The 20,151-nt window shown below is 43.5% G+C and overlaps 1 protein-coding gene across 18 annotated transcripts in view; it reads left to right on the forward strand.

Annotated features, from left to right (window-relative positions):
* Positions 1-18,575, forward strand: part of MBNL1 (muscleblind like splicing regulator 1) — a 623,451-nt gene extending 604,876 nt beyond the window's left edge. For all 18 annotated transcript variants that reach the window (XM_029615932.1, XM_029615940.1, XM_029615930.1 and 15 more), the window contains one exon: positions 15,157-18,575. The gene's annotated coding sequence lies outside the window, so the exon portion shown is untranslated. The remainder of the gene's footprint in view (positions 1-15,156) is intronic.
* Positions 18,576-20,151: the final 1,576 nt, after the last annotated feature.

Here is a 20,151-nt window from a genome sequence, read left to right on the forward strand (position 1 = left end):
GGGGGGGGGGGGCAGATAACATGCTATTTGAAATACCATGCATTCTCACAGGACAAGCAGGATGGTTGTCCTCACAAATGGGTGACATCGAGGATGGAGCCCACCACAGAAAACTTCTGTCAAAGTTTAACAGAACTTTGACTGGCCCCTACTGGGCATGCCCAGCACGGCACTGACCCTGCAGCCAGCAGGGGTCTCCCTTCAGTCTTCTTTTTTCCGCGCAGCAGTTGCCACGCGGTGAAAGGAGCTCCTAACCACGTTTCCTGACAGGAAATCTGAATTTCTATATTCTGAAGAAAATTTGCCCCTCGGGGGTCTCCCTTCAGCAAATTTTTACATTCGCGGAATTCCGGTAAGTTTTTTACCGTTTTTTGTCGACTTACGTCGAATTTGGCCCTTGAGGCCTGTCGACAGTCGCTAATCCCGCGGCTAAATTTTTGGCCCAAGTCCATGGCGACGGGGTTTCGCCGATGTCCGGATTGCACCCGGACCATGTCAATCACAGACCCCCACAGGGTCTGTGTTTTGTGTCTAGGCAGCGAGCATGATGTCCTGACTTGCACCAAATGTGCCTTAATGACGCCCAAAGGTCGCAAGGCCAGGATGGAGAAGATGGGGCTCCTCTTCCATGCTGAAGAATAGGCCGAGCAGACAACCAAAAATACCCAGATGCCTCTGCTGTACTGTGGCCTGTCAGAGGTGAATGAACTCTGAGAGACTTTCTGACTATCACAGATTCGAAGGATGTAGAAGATTTGGGAAACTTGTAAGCTCTGCACAGCAAGGCATCAATGACTGTTTGCACCACAATACAGGGAAACTTAGTTTGCATGAAGCCAGGATGCAAGCTTTTGTCTTACAGATGCATAATTTCAACGGATGGAAACCAGTTGAAAAGAAGATCCTGTAAGGTGGCAGCATTGATTGAGTCCTGGTGCCAAGAAACGGAATTCGGGCCTGACTCCTATTGAAGCCACTGACTTACGGTTTGTTTACACAACAAAGAACAACAAAAGAACAGAAGAATACATTGCATCAAAGCCAGGGTGATACAGGAACTTTTATCATGGAAGGGTGGTTTCAGGAAAGACTAGTAAATGAATGATTTTTACAACTGAATGGGGGATGTCCTCACAAGCATTTCCTATACATGATAGATTGTCATGACAACAGCATAAGGTATCTTTGTAAAGAAGTCTTTGGGCAGTCACGTCATTCATTCGGGAAACTTCGGTAGTGTGTATTTTGATTATATAAGTCAGGGCATGTCAGAGATTCACTGAGATGCTAGTTATTACTGATAGAGGGCATTCATATTGCATCTCCCAGGAACACTTGTTTTGGAATCTATTTTAAACAGCTGAATAAATTATATTTTAAAATCTTTTGCTGAATCGAAGTGTTCTTGTTGCCCTGTCCCTGTGTACAGAAATTATGTACAATGCTCGCACCCCAACGCCATCGATAGCATCAACGTCATCGGAACCGGCACCGTCGAAGTTGCACCATTATCGTCAACCCTCCGGTGACCGTCCACCATTGATGACTTCACGGCCGTCGACTCCCGTCCCTTCCCCGGATGGGCGAGGGGATCGGAAAGAAAAACATCGCCACCCGACGGCACAAGTCTCGGCCTGTCGAGGATCCACAACCATCGACCTCCGCACAGACCGAGCCACCGACTAAAAAGCCTCGATCGGACCTGGCACCGTCCGCGTCTCGCTCGCAGGCACCGAGGAAACCCTCACCCCTTCCGGGTGTGGGAGCCGTGATCCCACCGGTTACGGTGGTCCCTCCGGCTCTGCCTCCGCCTCCCTCTCCCGTTGAGCCGGGTCTCGTTACCCACTTGGTCTCCGGGAAGAACTGGACCGGCTGGTTCAGGAGGCCATCGAAAAGGGCGATGCAGAGTTCCAACCTCCACCGGCACCGACTTCGGCACCGACTCCAGCACCGACTCCGGCACCGACTCCGCCACCGAGCAAGGACCCGACAGTTGAGCCACTAGTGGGAACACTAGCACCGGTTACTGCACCGGTATGGAAGCGCTGCTAACGGCCCTTCCATCAATGATTCCAGTACCACCTGCAACACCACCGTCTCCGACGGAATTATCATCGGGAGGGGAAACACCGTTTGTTATTCCCCCTTCAGGGGTGGTCCCATCGGTGCCTTCTCATCCCTCACCGATATATCCGTCGGCTCCACCGATTCCAAGGCCGGCACCAATTCCATCGACAGCACCGAAGCCCTCGATGCCGTTTCCGGTTCCGCCTTCAGCACCGATGCCATCGAGATTATTCTCCATACCCGAGGTGATTCCTCTCAATATCCTGGACCCTCAACCAGGACCTTCAGGGCTTCAAGCCCCACAGGATCCCTATGATACCTGGGGAGATGACACCTCTTCTGACACGGATTTGCCTTCGCCACCGTCCCCTACAGAGAGTAGAAAGCGTTCTCCTCCTGAGGATCTCTCCTTTATTAATTTTGTGAAGGAGATGTCAGAGGTGGTCCCCTTTCAGCTACAATCTGAAAAAGATGACAGACACCAGATGATGGAACTTCTCCAATTTCTGGATGCTCCTAAAATCATCGCTTCCATCCCTATTCACCAGGTGTTTCTGGATCTTCTGAAGAAGAACTGGGAATCTCCTTCCTCGATTTCCCCAGTCAACAAAAAAGCTGACTCCACATACCTAGTCCAGTCAGCACCAGGTTTTCAGAAGCTTCAGCTGGATCATCGCTCTGTCGTCGTTGAGTCGGCTCAAAAGAAAGCTAAGCGCCAAAAACCACACTCTTCAACCCCACCTACCAAGGACAACAAATTCCTGGATAGTGTAGGAAGAAAAGTGTATCACGGAGCTATGCTAATTTCACGCATAGCTTCATATCAGCTCTATATGACTCAATACAACAGAGCCATCCTCAAACAGATGCAAGAGTATACGGACACTTTGCCTGACCAATATCAGCCACAACTTCAAGCCCTCCTTAACAAAGGGTTCGAGGCCGGTAAGCATGAAATTAGGTCCGCATACGACATCTTCGATGCTTCCACTAAAGTTTCAGCTACAGCCATCTCAGCCAGACGTTGGGCTTGGCTAAAATCATCAGACCTACGCCCAGAGGTCCAGGACCGACTGTCTGATTTACCCTGCCTAGGTGACAACTTGTTTGGAGATCAAATTCAGCAAATAGTAGCCGAATTAAAAGATCACCATGAGACGTTAAAACAACTCTCATCTACTCCATCTGAGGTGACCGCCAAGCAACCACCTAAGAGGGACTCTAAAAAGTCTTTCTTTAGGCCACGTTGGTATTACCCTCCCTCGGTTAAGCCTCGACCTTCACGGTCTTCCAATAGAGCTCAGCCATGTCAGCCTCGGAAACAAAGACCTACCGTGGCCCCACCCCCTGGGCCTACGGCGGGCCTTTGACTTCCTTGTAGAGAGCACGTGCCAAACCCCTCTTCCAGCCATCCCTGTGGGAGGTCGACTGTGCCACTTTCTAGACCGCTGGCTTCAGATCACCTCAGATCAGTGGGTACTAGCAATCATAGCACAGGGTTACCACCTCAACTTCACTAATCTTCCTGCAGACTCCCCGCCTCTACAAGCATGGAGTCTCACCAATCACTTGGCTCAGTTACAACAAGAAGTATCCCTTCTTCTGCAATCAAATGCTATAGAACCCGTTCCTCCATCCCAGCAAGGAATGGGATTCTACTCCAGGTACTTCCTGATACCAAAGAAATCAGGGGGGCTTCGTCCCATCTTAGACCTTCGAGCCCTCAACAAGTACCTTCAAAAAGAAAAGTTCAAGATGGTAACCCTGGGCTCGCTTCTCCCTCTGCTGCAAAGAGGGGATTGGCTATGCTCTCTCGATCTCAAAGACGCGTATACCCACATTGCGATAACGCAATCCCATCGCAAGTACCTGCGGTTTCTGGTGGGCCGAAACCATTACCAATATCGAGTACTACCTTTCGGTCTGGCATCCGCACCACGAGTCTTTACCAAATGCCTTGTCGTGGTTGCAGCATTCCTCCGGAAGGAAGGTGTCCACGTCTACCCCTACCTGGACGATTGGCTAATCAGGGCTTCCGCCCAACAGATTGCTCAATCCTCCCTAAAATTGACAATTCAGACTCTCCTTTACTTAGGGTTTCTTGTCAATTACGAGAAATCTTGCTTAGTCCCATCTCAAAACTTATCTTTCATTGGAGCAGACTTGGACACCTTACAAGCAAAGGCTTACCTTCCTCCTCAAAGAGCTCAAACCCTGATATCCCTAGCTCGCCAACTCCGGTGTCAGGACACTGCCACAGCTCGCCAATTCCTAGTTCTCCTAGGACACATGTCATCCTCGGTTCAAGTAACTCCCACGGCCCGACTAGCCATGAGAGTTACACAATGGACTCTGTGACACCAATGGATTCAAGCTCTTCAGCCGCTGACCTCCATTGTCACAGTTACACAAGCGCTACGCCTATCGTTAATCTGGTGGACGAATCAAGTCAACCTCCTTCAGGGCTTACCCTTTCTCCTACCAGATCCACAAGTAATCCTAACCACCGACGCTTCCCACATCGGTTGGGGGGCCCATGTGGACGAGTTGCAAACTCAGGGTCTCTGGTCTCGAGAAGAAGCCGAACACCAGATAAATTTATTGGAGCTGCGAGCAATCCGCTACGCGCTCAGAACTTTCCAAGCTCGTCTATCGAATCAGATAGTCTTGATCCAGACAGACAACCAGGTGGCCATGTGGTACATAAACAAGCAGGGAGGCACAGGCTCCTTCCTTCTGTGTCAGGAAGCTGCGCAGATTTGGGCAGAAGCCCTCTCCCACTCCATGTACCTCAGGGCCACCTACCTGCCGGGTGTAGACAATGTATTGGCAGACCAGCTGAGCCGTGTCTTCCAACCACATGAGTGGTCTCTCAATCCTCTAGTAGCGACCTCTCTATTCCACAAATGGGGATACCCGCACATAGACCTCTTTGCGTCCCCTCAGAACCACAAAGTGGACAATTATTGCTCTCTCATTCGGAGCCAGCACTCGCGGCCAAGGGATGCCTTCTCCCTCAAGTGGACAACCGGTCTGCTCTACGCATTCCCTCCACTTCCTCTTCTGTCCAGGACTCTCGTGAAGCTACGCCAGGACAGGGGAACCATGATCCTAGTAGCACCGCACTGGCCACGCCAAGTGTGGTTTCCAATACTTCGAGATCTCTCCATCCGCAGACACATTCCCCTGGGAAAGGATCCGCATCTACTCACTCAAAACATCCCAACCTCCAAGCCTTGTCCCTGACGGCATGGATGTTGAAAGGCTAGTTCTCCAGCCTTTTAACCTTTCGGATTCGGTTTCTCATGTCCTGATAGCTTCACGAAAGCCCTCCACTAGAAGATCCTATTCATACAAATGGAAAAGGTATACATCATGGTGCACTACTCAGTCCCTTGATCCCTTTTCCTGTCCAATCTCTGACTTCTTGGACTATTTATGGCATCTCTCAGAATCAGGTCTTAAAACCTCTTCTATCAGGATGCATGTCAGTGCGGTAGCCGCCTTCCACAAGGGTATCGGGGGTGTCCCTATCTCAGTACAACCCCTGGTAACACGCTTTCTCAAAGGCTTGCTCCATCTGAAGCCACCCTTACGTCCTCCGGCCCCATCTTGGGACCTTAATCTGGTTCTTGGTCGTCTAATGAAACCACCCTTCGAACCTCTGCACTCCTGTGACTTAAGATATCTCACTTGGAAAGTGTTATTCCTTTTGGCTATCACTTCAGCTCGCAGAGTTAGTGAATTGCAGGCCCTAGTTACCTATCCGCCTTACACTAAGCTCCTGCAGGACCGGGCGGTACTCTGCACTCACCCTAAATTTTTACCTAAGGTAGTTTCGGAGTTCCATATCAATCAATCCATCATACTACCTATCTTTTTTCCCAGGCCCCACTCCAACTCCGGGGAACAGACTCTGCATACCTTAGACTGTAAACGGGCTCTAGCTTTTTATCTAGACCGTACAGTTTCTCATAGAAAGAGTACTCAATTATTCGTCTCTTTCCATCCTAACAAGTTAGGACAACCTGTGGGTAAGCAGGCTCTTTCCTCCTGGTTGGCAGACTGCATTTCCTTTTGCTATCAGCAAGCTGGCATTCCTTTCCAAGACCGTGTCAAGGCACACTCTGTGAGGGCCATGGCGACTTCAGTAGCACACCTTCGATCGGTGCCGCTTCCTGACATCTGTAAAGCTGCAACCTGGAGTTCTCTCCATACCTTTGCAGCCCACTATTGTTTGGACAAAGCTGGAAGACAGGACTCCATCTTCGGCCAATCTGTCTTGCGTAACCTTTTTCCATCATAATGTACCAACACCCTTCCACCTGCCCGGTAGGGTGCGGATGCCCTTTCCCAAATTACACCCCAGTTGTTGTGCCTGTTGCACGCCGTCGGGTGCCTTTGGTGCAAGTCAGGACATCCTCAGCTCGGTACTCACCCATTTGTGAGGACAACCATCCTGCTTGTCCTGTGAGAAAGCACATGTTGCTTACCTGATGTAACAGGTGTTCTCACAGGACAGCAGGATGTTAGTCCTCACGAAACCCGCCCGCCACCCCGCGGTGTTGGGTTCGTTTTATTTTTACTTTTTAGGCACTGCCTGTAGCTTTGAAAATCAGACTGAAGGGAGACCCCTGCTGGCTGCAGGGTCAGTGCCGTGCTGGGCATGCCCAGTAGGGACCAGTCAAAGTTCTGTTAAACTTTGACAGAAGTTTTCCGTGGTGGGTTCCATCCTCGATGTCACCCATTTGTGAGGACTAACATCCTGCTGTCCTGTGAGAACACCTGTTACATCAGGTAAGCAACATTTGCTTTATCTCCACATTTAGGGGTAGATTTTTTTAAAAAGCGCGATCGCGTACTTTTGTTTGCGCAGCAGGCGCAAAGAAAAGTACGCTGGATTTTATAAGATACGCGCATAGCCGCGCGTATCCTCTAAAATCCTGGATCGGCGCGCGCAAGGCTGCCGATTTTGGGCAGCCTGTGAGCGCCGAGCCGCGCAGCCTGCCTCCGTTCCCTCCGAGGCCGCTCCGAAATTGGAGCGGCCTCGGAGGGAACTTCCTTTAGCCCTCCCCTCACCTTCCCCTCCCTTCCCCTAGCTAACCCACCCCCCCGGCCCTATCTAAACCCCCCCTTACCTTTGTCCCTAGATTTACGCCTGCGAGAAGCAGACGTAAATCTACGCGCGCCAGCGGATTGCTGGCGCGCCATCTTCTGACCCGGGGGCTGGTCTGGAGGTCTGGACCACGCCCCCGGGCCGGCACCACGCCCCCGGTCCCGCCCCCGAAACGCCGCGTCCTGCCCCCGAAACACCGCGTCATCCGGTCCCACCCCCGACACGCCCCCTTCGAAAAACCCCGGGACCTACACGCGTCCCGGGGCTCTGTGCGCGCCGGCGGCCTATGCAAAATAGGCGCGCCGGCGCGCAAGGCCCTGCTCGCATAAATCCGGGCGGATTTACACGAGCAGGGCTTTTAAAATCCGCCCGTTAGAATTTTACCGCACAGTAAAGGCTGTTTACCATACGCGAAGCCCTAACACATTTTAGTAAATGACTCTCTTAGATTATAAAACTTTTTGGGGACAGAGATGTATCTACAGTACCTGAACATAATCAATTTTGAAGTGGTTGACTAGCCATGAAAGGCGGAGTATACAAGTTCCAATCAGTATAGAGTTGGTAGTTAATAAAAAAATAACAATTTAGAGTGTCTCTGAGGTGTTGGAGTTAGTTGAAGAGTATGTTTCTGACTTCTTTTCAGCATAGGTTTCCGTGTATAAATATTTGGATTTTTAAAATGTTATCATCAAGCCTGTGGGCATGGAGATCAAGTTAAGATTACCAGACTCATTGTACACTGCCAAATGTCTCTCACTTGAGCCATGGTCCCAAGTGTAACTTATTAGCTCATGTCTCCATCCTTTTTCCAAAAAAATATGCAACCTGAGAGCACATTTGTATGCTACCTACAAATGTTTGTACTATTGCAAGATCTATTAAAATGGAACCTTTGTTAAGGTTTTGAGAGTTTGGAAACAAATCATGCATGCTGCAAGACATGGACATGGAGAAAGATGTGTGTCTTACCTATGGCAAACACTTAAGGAAATCAAATGACTAGGTAAGGAGATAGCACCGTCACGGGCAGTGTAAGAGAACTTAGTTTTCATCCCTTATCCACTTGGAAGGCAATTTTCAGAAATGAAAGAACAGAAAAATCTGTTTTAGGCTAAGTTGATAGCTCAGCGGTAGTTCTGTGTGATCCCTCGCAGGAGATCATGGGTCGGTTTCCTGAACCCGGCTCCTGCTTCTTGAGCCAGAGGAGGTTGGGGATGTAGCTGAAGCAGTGTTCACAGCTCTGAGGTGGACAGGAAGGCCCAGTTATTGTACAATGCTGCCATCTAATGGTCAGAATCAGGATGCATGCATAGTGTGCCCTGAAGGTTGTTGTGTTGTGTGACTTCTAGCCAAAGGACTGTGACTGCAACAGTAAGGCTAGATAGAAAGGGGAGGGGTGTAGTAACAGGTGAAAAAGTCCCAGTTAAATGAAGGCTCTCAAGGCTGCAGACCCAGGAACAGCCTGTGCTTATTCAACTGTGCGTCCAAAAAGGAAAACTCTCACACACACATACATACATATATATATATATATATCAAACAGAAAATATGAGAACACTAATGATAGAAATTTTCCATCAAAACCAATCTGTGAATCCTAACATATAGTCAGAACAATTTTAATCAAATTTCAATCATAATTTAATTTGGAAAACAATGAATTTAAAACAGTACTTCAATAAAATAACACTAGAGAAAATATATGTGAGGTTTTTTTAAATTCCCAAAAGATTTTTTAGATGTTCTTGTATCCTTCTTCCTCACTAATATCAAGCAATTGCACTTGAAGGACTCCTACTTAATGGTCCAATGCTTAACTTCCCAAAACTTTCTGTTGTCAAACTTAGGTTTGCTGTTGCAGCAATATTGTCTTTCTCCTTGATACGAGCATAATTCATATACAATGAGTCTCTTTCAGTTTTCCCTCACTTCATTTTAAAAAAAATTATAACAATGAAAGTGAATAATAGAATAATAAAAAAGATTTGTTTGTAGATAGGAAATGGTTTTTAAAAGATCTACCCATGTAGTCTGGGTAGTTATATGAGTAGATCTGGCTATTTGAAAATTTATCACTGTAAAGTTAGTAAAATATGCATATTTTACCTGCAGAGAAATGAGAGGTGTTCTCATGGGTGTATTGAGGTCAGAGGAGTAAACTACACACATATAATTGGCTTTTCAAATATACACACACTATTTCCTGGGCCTAAGCCATCCACAGATTTTGTAGATACAAAGTATGGGCTGATTGCCAAAAGCATCTATGCATATAAAACCCAGTTTTATGCACATAAATTGGCTTTTGAAAACTGCTCAAGGAGTGGTTGGACACGTAAAAGCATCTGTAAAAGTGATGTCACATGTTCTTTTATGTGTACTAGAAAGAGACATTCCCAGAGGGGGAAAGACCATTTATGCAGATACTTTTGATTTTCAAAAAATGTGCACATAATTGCACGTATACATCTGCTCCCAAGCAGGCATAAATGTGTACGCACATAGGGGCAGATTTTATAAAACTACGTGCGCGCATTCTTTTGTTCGCGCACCAGGTGCAAACAAAAGTACGCCGGACTTCATTAGATACACGCGTAGCTGCACGTATCTGTTAAAATCCGGAGTCGGCGTGTGCAAGGCTGCCCAAAATCGGCAGCCTGCGCACGCCGAGCCGCGCAGCCTGCCTCCATGCCCTCCGAGGCCGCTCCGAAATCAGAGCTGCCTCAGAGGGAGCTTTCCTTCCACCCCACCCCCCCCCCCCCGCACCTTCCCCTACCTAACCCACCCCCCAGCCCTATCTAAACCCCTCCTACCTTTGTTGCACAAGTTATGCCTGCCCAAGGCAGGCGTAACTTGCGCGCACCCCCCCCCCCCCCCGGAGCGCCCCCGATGACGTGCCGGCCCCAACACGCCCCCGATGACGCGCCGGCCGCGACACACCCCCGCCCCCCCCCAGGAAAGCCCCGGGGCTTTGCGCGCGCCGGCAGCCTATGTAAGATAGGCTCGGCACGCGCAGGGGGGGTTTGGGGTAGGTTTTCAGGGGTTACATGCGTAACCTACGTGCGTAACCCTTTGATAATCTACCCCATACTGCGCTGGGTTCCTCGTATACCTGCTAATTTTCAAAGCGGACTTATAAGTCCGCTTTGAAAACTCGTGCTGAAGTTCATTCATACTTTCTACATGTGAACTTCAACCGTACTACGTTATAAAATTACCCTCTCTCTAATCACTTTTGTACCCATGTAAGTTTGAGCAAATTTCCAAAGATAAACTATCCAGGGACTTACAGAAACTCCAAAGTACCTGAGTCCCTTATTGCTAGGTTGATTAGTGAAATTTGCCCCTTACAGGGGCAATTTTTTAAAATGCCCATATTGGTACAAAGCCTGTGGACATCTTTTACCCACGGGCTTTGCACTAATTTTCAAAGTGAAATTCCAGCTGCATTTTCCCTTTGAAAATTACCCGTGAACATTTACACCTCCAAGTTTTGTGTGGGTAGCGCCCCCCCCAACCCTTCCTAAACCCCACCCTCTGGAACAGCTCTTCATACTGCAGGTTAAGTTGTGCATGTCTTGCCACTACATGTATCATTTTATTTGCACATAGAGCAGGCAATTTTTTAAAAAATGCATTTCTGCAGGTAAAGAACTGTTTTTTACCTGTAGAAATGGCTTTGAAAATTACACTTTATAGGGGCAATTTTAAAAAAGGCCTTATAAATTTGTGGGCTGTTCTGTACCCAATTACACCAATTTTCAGACCAAACACAATCCATGTAAGTTTGCTTTGAAAATAATTATACACACAATTACATTTCCTATTTGGTGTAAAGCATCTTGCTGATAGAATTTCCATGAGTACTTTGTAAAATCACAGAGAGGTCGATATTCATAGCTCGTTTAAAACTATAGCTGGATAACCAGGACTTTATCTGGCTATATAGTGGCCACTGAATGTCTGGTTAAGTTCAGTGGCTACTAGATAGGCAGATAAGTGACTTATTCTGCTATCCTAATAGCTGGATAAGTTCTCAATGGGCAATGGGCAGATTGGAGTGGCGCTACTTAGCTGAATAAATTATCCAGCTAAGTAGCGATATTCAGCATTAGGTGGATAACTTATCCGGGTAAGTTAGACCTGCTCAATAGCAGGTCTAAACTCAGACAGATAAAACTTATCTTCCTAAGTAGTACTTAAATGAAGGCTCTCACGGTTGCAGCCCTAGTAACAGCCTGTTCTTATTCAACTGGAAGTCCAAAAAGGAAAAAAAAACACACATATATACACACACACACACACACATATATATATATATATATATATATATTTATTTATCTATCTATCTATTTATTTATTTATTTATTATTAATTTTTGTATACCGAAATTCCTGTATAAGATACAAATCAATCCGGTTTACATAGAATGGCAAATTGCTCTGGTCTTACAAGCCCGACCAGGGCTTTTTACATGGAACAGTAAACAGTGAGTCTCTGTAAACTATACAAATAACGAGTTAAACAGTGAGTCTGAATATAACAAATTGATAATAAATACAAATTAATAACAATTAATAATTCAAATTAACAGTGGCTTGCCAGATGGATTAACATGAAACAGATGAACGGGGGGGGGAGCCGAAGAGGATAAAGATGAGGCATAAAATGGATAGATTGCTGGGTCGCATTCTCAGAGGGGGAAGGAAGAAGGGAGGCACGGAAGGATGGCAAGGGGGAAGGGTCGCGTCAAGTGAGAAGGGGTTAGGAAACTTGAAATTAAGGAATCAGATCATGATAACCTAGTTACATTATGTGAATGGGAAAGCTTGCCTAAAGAGCCAGGTTTTTAGCTTTTTTTTAAACTCTGGTAGGCTCTCTCTTTCTCTCTCTCTCTATATATATATAACACTGTTTCACATATATATGAAATAGAAAATATGCAATATCTCTGGATGGCTTAGGCGCAGGAAATGGTGTGTGTATATTTGAAAAGACAATTATATGTGTGTAGTTTACTCCTCTGACCTCAACACACCCATGAGATCACCACTCATAGCCGTGCTGATGAATATCCAGTCTAAGTTAGCCGGATATGTCTAACCAGCTAACTTAGACATCCGTCTGAATTTTGAATATCTACCTCAAAGTTTGTGTATGTCCCCTACCAGACTCCACCCTTTGAAAAGCCTCCTCCCCTGTTTGTAAAAACATTTGTAAACAGTGTGTATGTATGTAATTTTATGGGTGCATCTGTGCTTGCGCAATTTTTTAAAAGAACTTTTCTGCAGATAAAGCAGTGCTTAAAAGGCTTGTTATGAAGTTACCCAGATTCTGAGCATACTTTTATGTGCACTAAAAAAGACAGGCATTTTGGGGAGGGGCGGAGCTGGAGTGCAGTTTACATTTGCATGCATACTTTTGAGTTTAATAAGTATGCACAAAATTTCACACGCACAAACTATGTGCTGGAAAGAGCAGGTGGAACTTTGCGCAGGTGAGTTTCAGCATGTAGCTTTGCATAATTCTCAAAGCGAACATATGCACATAAGTTTGCTTTGAAAATTGATTAATTATGTTTATAGCTTCCAAATAAGTTACCTCTGTGTGCCACAAAGTTACCCTTCCGATATTGGGAATCTCAGTTCTGCTGTAGAGAAGGATCTGAACTAATAAGACTTTCTTTCCTCAGCATAAGGAGGAAGAATATAGGTTGTAGACATGAATGTTTTGGCAAGATTTTTATTTATGTTTATGTTTATACCTCTAAAAATCAATATGAACACTTTTAGGCTGTTATACAGTGGTCACTGTTGCATCAAAAAGTAGGTAGAACAATGATCACTCTTGTCATTCCACCCCTCCCCCCATCTCTTTCATTTGCCTTCTCACCCTTACACCCAGAACCTCATTCCTCCTCCATTTGCCAGTCCTCATTTCCTGGCAAATTGGTCTCTTACTTTATTTTGGTGGTGGTCATTGAGTCACCATTGCTTCTAGATAACAAAATACCTGCATGTATTTAAGAGAAAACCCAAGATCACAACAAGGCATAGAAGGTAAAAAAAGGTTTAAAAAAAATGTACGCAGACTAAAACCAGCCACAGCATAATGTGATACTCATTAGGAACTAAGAGAGAGGTAGGATGGATTCCCTGCATTTAAAATTGAGTAGTTACAAGATCTTAGGTCTATTGCAAAGAAAAGAATTTTGAAGTCTTTTTGGACAAGGATAACATTACAGGTATGTTGGTATGAGATTAAAGCATAGTTGGGAGATAATATTTCCAAACCAACCTCCTAATTCAGATGTTTGCACCTGGATTTGAGAATTAAATTTTTACTCGATGGGGAAAGGGAGGATTTGCTTAACTGGCCAGTGGATTCAGGATGACACACTGAAGACTTTTGAACAACTGAAGAGAAATTAAATTAATGAATAGAGACTTTTCACATACCCTCGCGAGGCAGTACATTCATATTGGGGCGGATTTTAAAAGGGTTACACACGTAATATACTCGCGTAACCCTTTTAAACGCCTCCTGCGCACGCTGAGCCTATTTTGCATAGGCTCGGCAACGCGCGCAAGCCCCGGGACGCGCATATGTCCCGGGGCTTGAAAAAGAGGTCGGGGCAGGGCAGAGCTGGAACCTCCAGGCACAGCAACCATTTGCCGCTGTGCCCAGGATCGCGGGCTGGCCGTCGCTGGCTTGTGTAACTTACAGTGCAACTTCGCGAACAAAGGGAGGGGAAGGTGGAGGTGGCGGAAATAAAGTTCCCTCCGAGGCCGCGGCCTGGGAGGGAACAGGGAAAGCCATCGGGGCTCCCCTAGGGCTCGGCGCATGCAAGGTGCACAAGTGTGCACCCCCTTGCATGCGCCGACCCCGGATTTTATAACATGCGCCGACCCCGGATTTTATAACATGCGCCGACCCCGGATTTTATAACATGCGCATACATTTTATAACATGCATAAAATATGATACCTATGTACACATATGAGCCTAATTTTAATATCAGTGCACACGTGTGGTTGGGTCGCAATTTGTGTGCACGGGGAGAGGAATTTTTTAAAGTACACATGGTGACGTAATCGGGCCTTTGCCCAGTTCCCTCCCAGTTCACTCCAATTAAGGAGCGGACTAGCTTTCCTATACCCCTACCTACCCTTCCTCCCTTTTCCCCTCTCCTCCCTAACCCCTAAACTAACCCAATCTACTCTTTTTTTGTTGTTGTTGTTGTTTAAGTACTTACTTCCTCTTCCTTCAGAGAAGTAAGTACCGCGCACTGGCCAGCTCTGTCCCTGTCAGCCTTGCCCTGCCCAGACCCAACCCCCTCCGGCCAGCTCCTTTTCACTGGCCCAGCACTTCTCTGCGTACCAGGAGATATGCACGTGGCTGGGTCCTTTCTAAAATGTGCGCGGCGTGCGCAGGGCCCGGGTGCGCGTATCCCCCAGCAATTGTGCGTACAGGCCATCGAAAATTTGAGCGTTTGAGAAGAACAGTTTCAGCTCTGGAAATAACTTGCTTTAGTGTCTGTACCAGTAGCACATATCTTGTTTTATTTGCCAAGATGTATACAGAACATCAATGAAAAGTATTTTTAAATAAATAACATCTGTTTTGTACACTTTCTCCTGTTTCTAAAAAAAAAAACTCATTTTCAACAAACTGAGCTGAAAATAAAATCTGATATTGTTGATTCTTGCATTTAATATATAAGGTTCTTTTAATTTCTTATTAAAATGTCAGTAACAGGCAACTATTCTATTGTTGGTTTTATAGTTAGGAAACTACAGCTATATTTTAATATTTGTTAATTGCTTTCCCGCATTAAATGTCATCCTTACATGCAGTAATTTAAACTTGAATTGCTTTTAAAAAAAAAAAAAAAAGTATTGTGTTCCTTGTAACTAAGCATCTAAGAAAAAAATGGGAAAACTATTTTTGTGTCTCTTTTCTTTCTATAGATCATACTAAAGAAGAGAAGAACAGTGTGCATAGGGAGGGCACAGGACAAGGTCATTAGCCATAATGTATATACCATCAAGCAACAACAACAATAGAATCCCTCAGCAGTAAGACATCCACATAGTGCATGCTAACAAGATGACAAAAACATGGAAATTCCATTGCACACTGTTGCCTATATACTTTGTATCTTGAATTGATATCTGTGCTGAGGTAAAATTGTGTCTAAATGTACAACATTGTCTGTCTTTTCTTGCACAGAAATATGCGTACTTGCATCTCTAAATATACATAGTATGTAACATATTTCTTACATATTCATGGCACTCTGAAAAGACAGACTATGGTGTAATCAATAATCATAAATCTATTATGTATTGGTACGTCTGTAGACCAAGATATGATTTTTTTAAGTAAGTTTATTTCTTTCAAGGTTTACAAATAACAAAAGGTGCACCTTGCATTTAAAATTGCCATTCTAGATGAGAGCATGCATGCACAGTAGATTTTATTTAAAGGTAATATTTTTAAGTAATAGATTGTAAGAGGTGGAACAAGAGGTATCTGACAGAGATGAATGTGCCAAGCAGAACCACAACTGTGTATATTTTAAAGCACATCATGGGCTTTAAATGCCAGATTGTTATGGATTCTAATGAAGTGCCATAGACTGTATATCAAATTAGAGTATTATTCCTGCAGTGTTATTATTTTCACAGCCACAGTTTTCTGTATTAATAGTACTGATCAGTCAAAGGGCACCAGTATAATTTCAAAGCCAAAGCTGTCTCAGAGATGGTAATGTCAGCCTTAGAATAACCAGTAGACGGCAGAAGAAAATAACTTGTCTCCATATAGACACAGAATATATTCAAAAACAAATTCACCTTAGTGCAAGATTTATGCATACTGTAGTATAGAATGTGATATTAAAAAGGGAGAAGCCATTTCTGGGACACTCTAACAAAAGTGTTTATGGAACTTATTTTGCATCTATTTATAGCCTCTATCAAAAGTCAAAAGACTATAAATGCATTGGAGAGAAAGGTTTCACTTTTGCTTAAATATTTCATCAAAGTCACTCATCAAGTGAGTGACTCTAAACAAAGAAGAGAAAAGCACTGTCAACAGATGCAGGATAAACCAAAATATGAAACATGGAGATGTTAGAAATTGCAAATGGGTGGGTTAAGTTTTGGGGTGAATTTTATATGTGGTTTTTTTTTGTTTGTTTTAAATTAACTGCTTATAGCCTTAGAAAGCCTTTACAAAATGAAAAAGAAAATAATAGATGTGCATTCAGTTTTTGAAGAATGGATTCATCCAAAGGAATTCCTTTTTGTGGTTCGGATGTTGCAGGTAGTAGAGGAGGGAATTTTAGCTTCTCATCAGCAGTTACAGAGGTTGCTGAAGTGGGGGCCAGGACACTGGTAGCCTAGATTGGAATGGAAGAGATGGGAGTTCAGTTCTAGAACTTTCCATACTTCCAAGTTTACTGCAAGATTCTATATTCAAGGGAACTGCTTTCTAGTAGAAGACTGATGTTTTGATTTTCTTGATTGTACTATACATCTATTAAAGCCTTAGATTACATTACGGGTTGGAACCCATACCAATGGAATTTCAATCATGTTTAAGAAAATATAGGTGACTTCACATATTATTGTGGTTACTTACATTATAGAATATTACTTATTTTCATTGTTAGAAATGTAGTTTTTATTTTACTTTAGACTGGTTTCGTTTTCTATTACAAGTTGAATACTGTTTTAAGTTTGTAGAATTTTTTGTTTTATTAGATTTTACTGATGACTTTTTAAAATACAAAAAAATAAAAAATAAAAAGAAATGTTTTCTTCATAACATACTCAGTTTTGAATTTACATGTAGTGTCATGAATATTCGTATTATTGTTAACTAAATGATTTATATTTTACTGATTTAATATTTCAATATAAGAATGTCAGTCATTGTTCGTTCTTGTCTAGTTTTCATTAAAAGAACAAAGATCTTTTATATGGATATCTTATAATTATATAATCATTGCTAAGTAAGAAGTTAAGTTGTTGCTATAGCAACAATCCTGGCAGACAATTGAGTAATATTTTGATGATTGTTTTGTTTATAATTAGTTATTTTAAGAAAATCTAGTTCCTAGATATTAGAATAAAATTTATTTTCTACTGTATCCATTTCAAATGTTAAAATATTGTTTAAATATTTTTGAAATCCCTGAATTTCAGGCCTTGTTATAAATAAGCTGCATAATCAATAGATCAAGGGACTTTTTGTTGATAATCCAAATATTCAAAGTTTACGTAACAAGAATTCTAGAGAGTGTGCAAACTCTTGAGGGTTGATTATGCTGCCATTTGGCACGTTGGAAAGTAGGGGGAGAAGGTTGACTTTTTGCACTTCTGTATATAGTCAAAAAGAGAGAAACCTGTATAATAGTAAGATCTTATTTTGAATAAAAATGTCTATAATCACAAGGAGTTTTGTTAAGGCTAATAAAAATGACAGGCTGAGCAAAATTGCTTGCAACAGTGGCACAGAGTTAGCACTCCATACCCCTTCAAAAAGTTGCTTTGCTTTTCTGTGGACAGCTTGTAGTTTGCCAGGATTTTTTTTTAAGCGGGAGAGATATGCCATCCTTCCAAGATCTCATGACTGACAAATGCTCCACTGGTTCAAATCTGCCTGAAGATCATTTCCAAAAAAAGAAATAGAACAGTTACTTCAACCATCAAGGTGAAATCATAGATCAAATTTTCCTTACATTATTCAAAACTACTGCATGTTTAAAATATCAAAATAATAATAAAAAATGAAAATGTAAAGGATATATACTAGTAAAAATCGATTTCTGACAGTTTCAGTGGTTTATTGTTCACAAGACAAAAATCTTAAAATACAAGTATTGACTTTGACAGCAAACCTAAATCATGAACAGGCAAAACCAAACAGTATACCATAGCTATAGATGTTATGTGTTTATTTTTTACTGCTGTAGTGGTGGTGTTCTTTCAGCAGGTGAAAAACAGAATATTCCAAATTTAATTTGCCAAGCAGAAAAACTCAAAACATATTTAATTTTTTAAACCAACATTACAATTAAAAGATGATCTGGCCACTGTTTTCTTTTTTTTTTCTCCCCCATGTATTCATACAGTTGAAAGCTCAGCTGCATGCATTTCCAATTCTCTATTTTTCATCTGCTGAAAGGACAGATGTGCCTGGTTTTACTATTGTGTAATCACAGACTTTACCTTTTGCTTGTAGTTGCGCCAAGTTATGTATTCTGTCCTGGGCTGCAATTTGTTTTTATGCTTATTTTATTATTACTGCTATAGTTGACCTTGCTGTATGGAAAAATAAAGTGAAATTGCCCTAATAAAACTTCTCTTTCTTAATTACATTCTTCTATTTCACTCTGAAAGTTATTTTATGTGACTTTCTATATATAGATATTCAGTGCTAGTGAAAGATTTTTTTTCATTTTCAAATCTACCGAGTACCTTTCCTGTACAAAGATTGTGTTACATGTATTGTCAGATAAACTCATAAAACATTATTTATGCCTTCTCATTCAAGGTTCTGCAGTCTGGAAGTCTGTTAATGTTTTAAATACTTTTGTTTTAGTTCTAAAACTGAAAGGAAAACTTGATTCTCCCAAAACCATTTTGGCATTTGGAGGGCAATTAATATCAGACTCACCACCACTATAGAGCAACTGGAATAAAAAACTACATATATGGTTGAAGAAACCAAAAAAAATGTGTCATGGCCTCAAAAAAATGGTATTGGGAGCATAATGAAGGAGGAGAAATCACACATTTAACTTGAGCCTTTGCTTCACCCATACATATTAGGGATGTTCATCGTTTTTTTGACGGATGAAAATATCGTACAATATTTTCTAATCTGTCATGTATCGGGGGTCCCTGAAAATGATAGGAAAACCCCATGAAATTTTCATGGGGTTTTCTTTTCATTTTGGGGGCGGGGGGAGAAAGGGCACACAGAAAAAAAAAAAACCCAAACCCACCCCGACCCTTTAGATCTAATTATTTACAATCCCACACCCTCCCGACCCCCCCAAAAACTTTTCTAAAGTACCTGGTGGTCCAGCGGGGGTCCCGGGAGCGATCTCCCACTCTCGGGCTGTCGGCTGCCACTAATCAAAATGGCGCCGATGGCCCTTTGCCCTTACCATGTGACAGGGGTTATCGGTGCCATTGGCCAGCCCCTATCACATGGTAGGAGCAATGGATGGCCTGCGCCATTTTTATTAAGATGGCGCCAGCCATCCATTGCTCCTACCATGTGACAGGGGCCAGCCAATGGCACCAATAGCCCCTGTCACATGGTAAGGGCAAAGGGCCACCGGCGCCATTTTGTTTACTGGCAGCCGACGGCCCGAGAGCGGGAGATTGGGTTCGGGGGGGGGGGGGATTGTAAATAATTAGATTTAAAGGGTCAGGGTGGGTTTTTTTTTTCGGCTCGGGACAGCCGAAAACAAATACCATCTGGACCTGCGGGTCCACGATACTGAAACCGGAAACTATTCCGGCACCCGATTCACATCTCTAATAGATATGTCCACAATAGCTGTTCACCTAAATTCATCCATATCATGTCACCAGCCCATGGTCATGGATATATTAACATTTGCTCCAGGCCAGAGCATAGATTCTACCAAGTAGTTGCTGTTTACTTCTTATGGGAGTGAGGTTGACACACTTACAACATTTTTACACTTGGGATAAAAGTAGGTAAAATATAGCTGCAACAAACCCTCTTTGTTATTCTGTTAGAAAACACACGCAGAAGACAGGAAAGTTGTTAATATTTTGCGTGTGTTTCCCATGACTAAAGTTTCCCACGTAAAAGCTGCTATGAAATAGTCAGTGCTGCTTTCCTCATTAGGGATGATGGAACTTACCTCTTGAAAACCACTTTGGCCTACCCTAACTCAATGTAATTAGCCTACA

The sequence above is a fragment of the Rhinatrema bivittatum genome, chromosome 9 (assembly GCF_901001135.1).
Source record: "Rhinatrema bivittatum chromosome 9, aRhiBiv1.1, whole genome shotgun sequence".
NCBI classification, from domain to species: Eukaryota; Metazoa; Chordata; class Amphibia; order Gymnophiona; family Rhinatrematidae; genus Rhinatrema; species Rhinatrema bivittatum.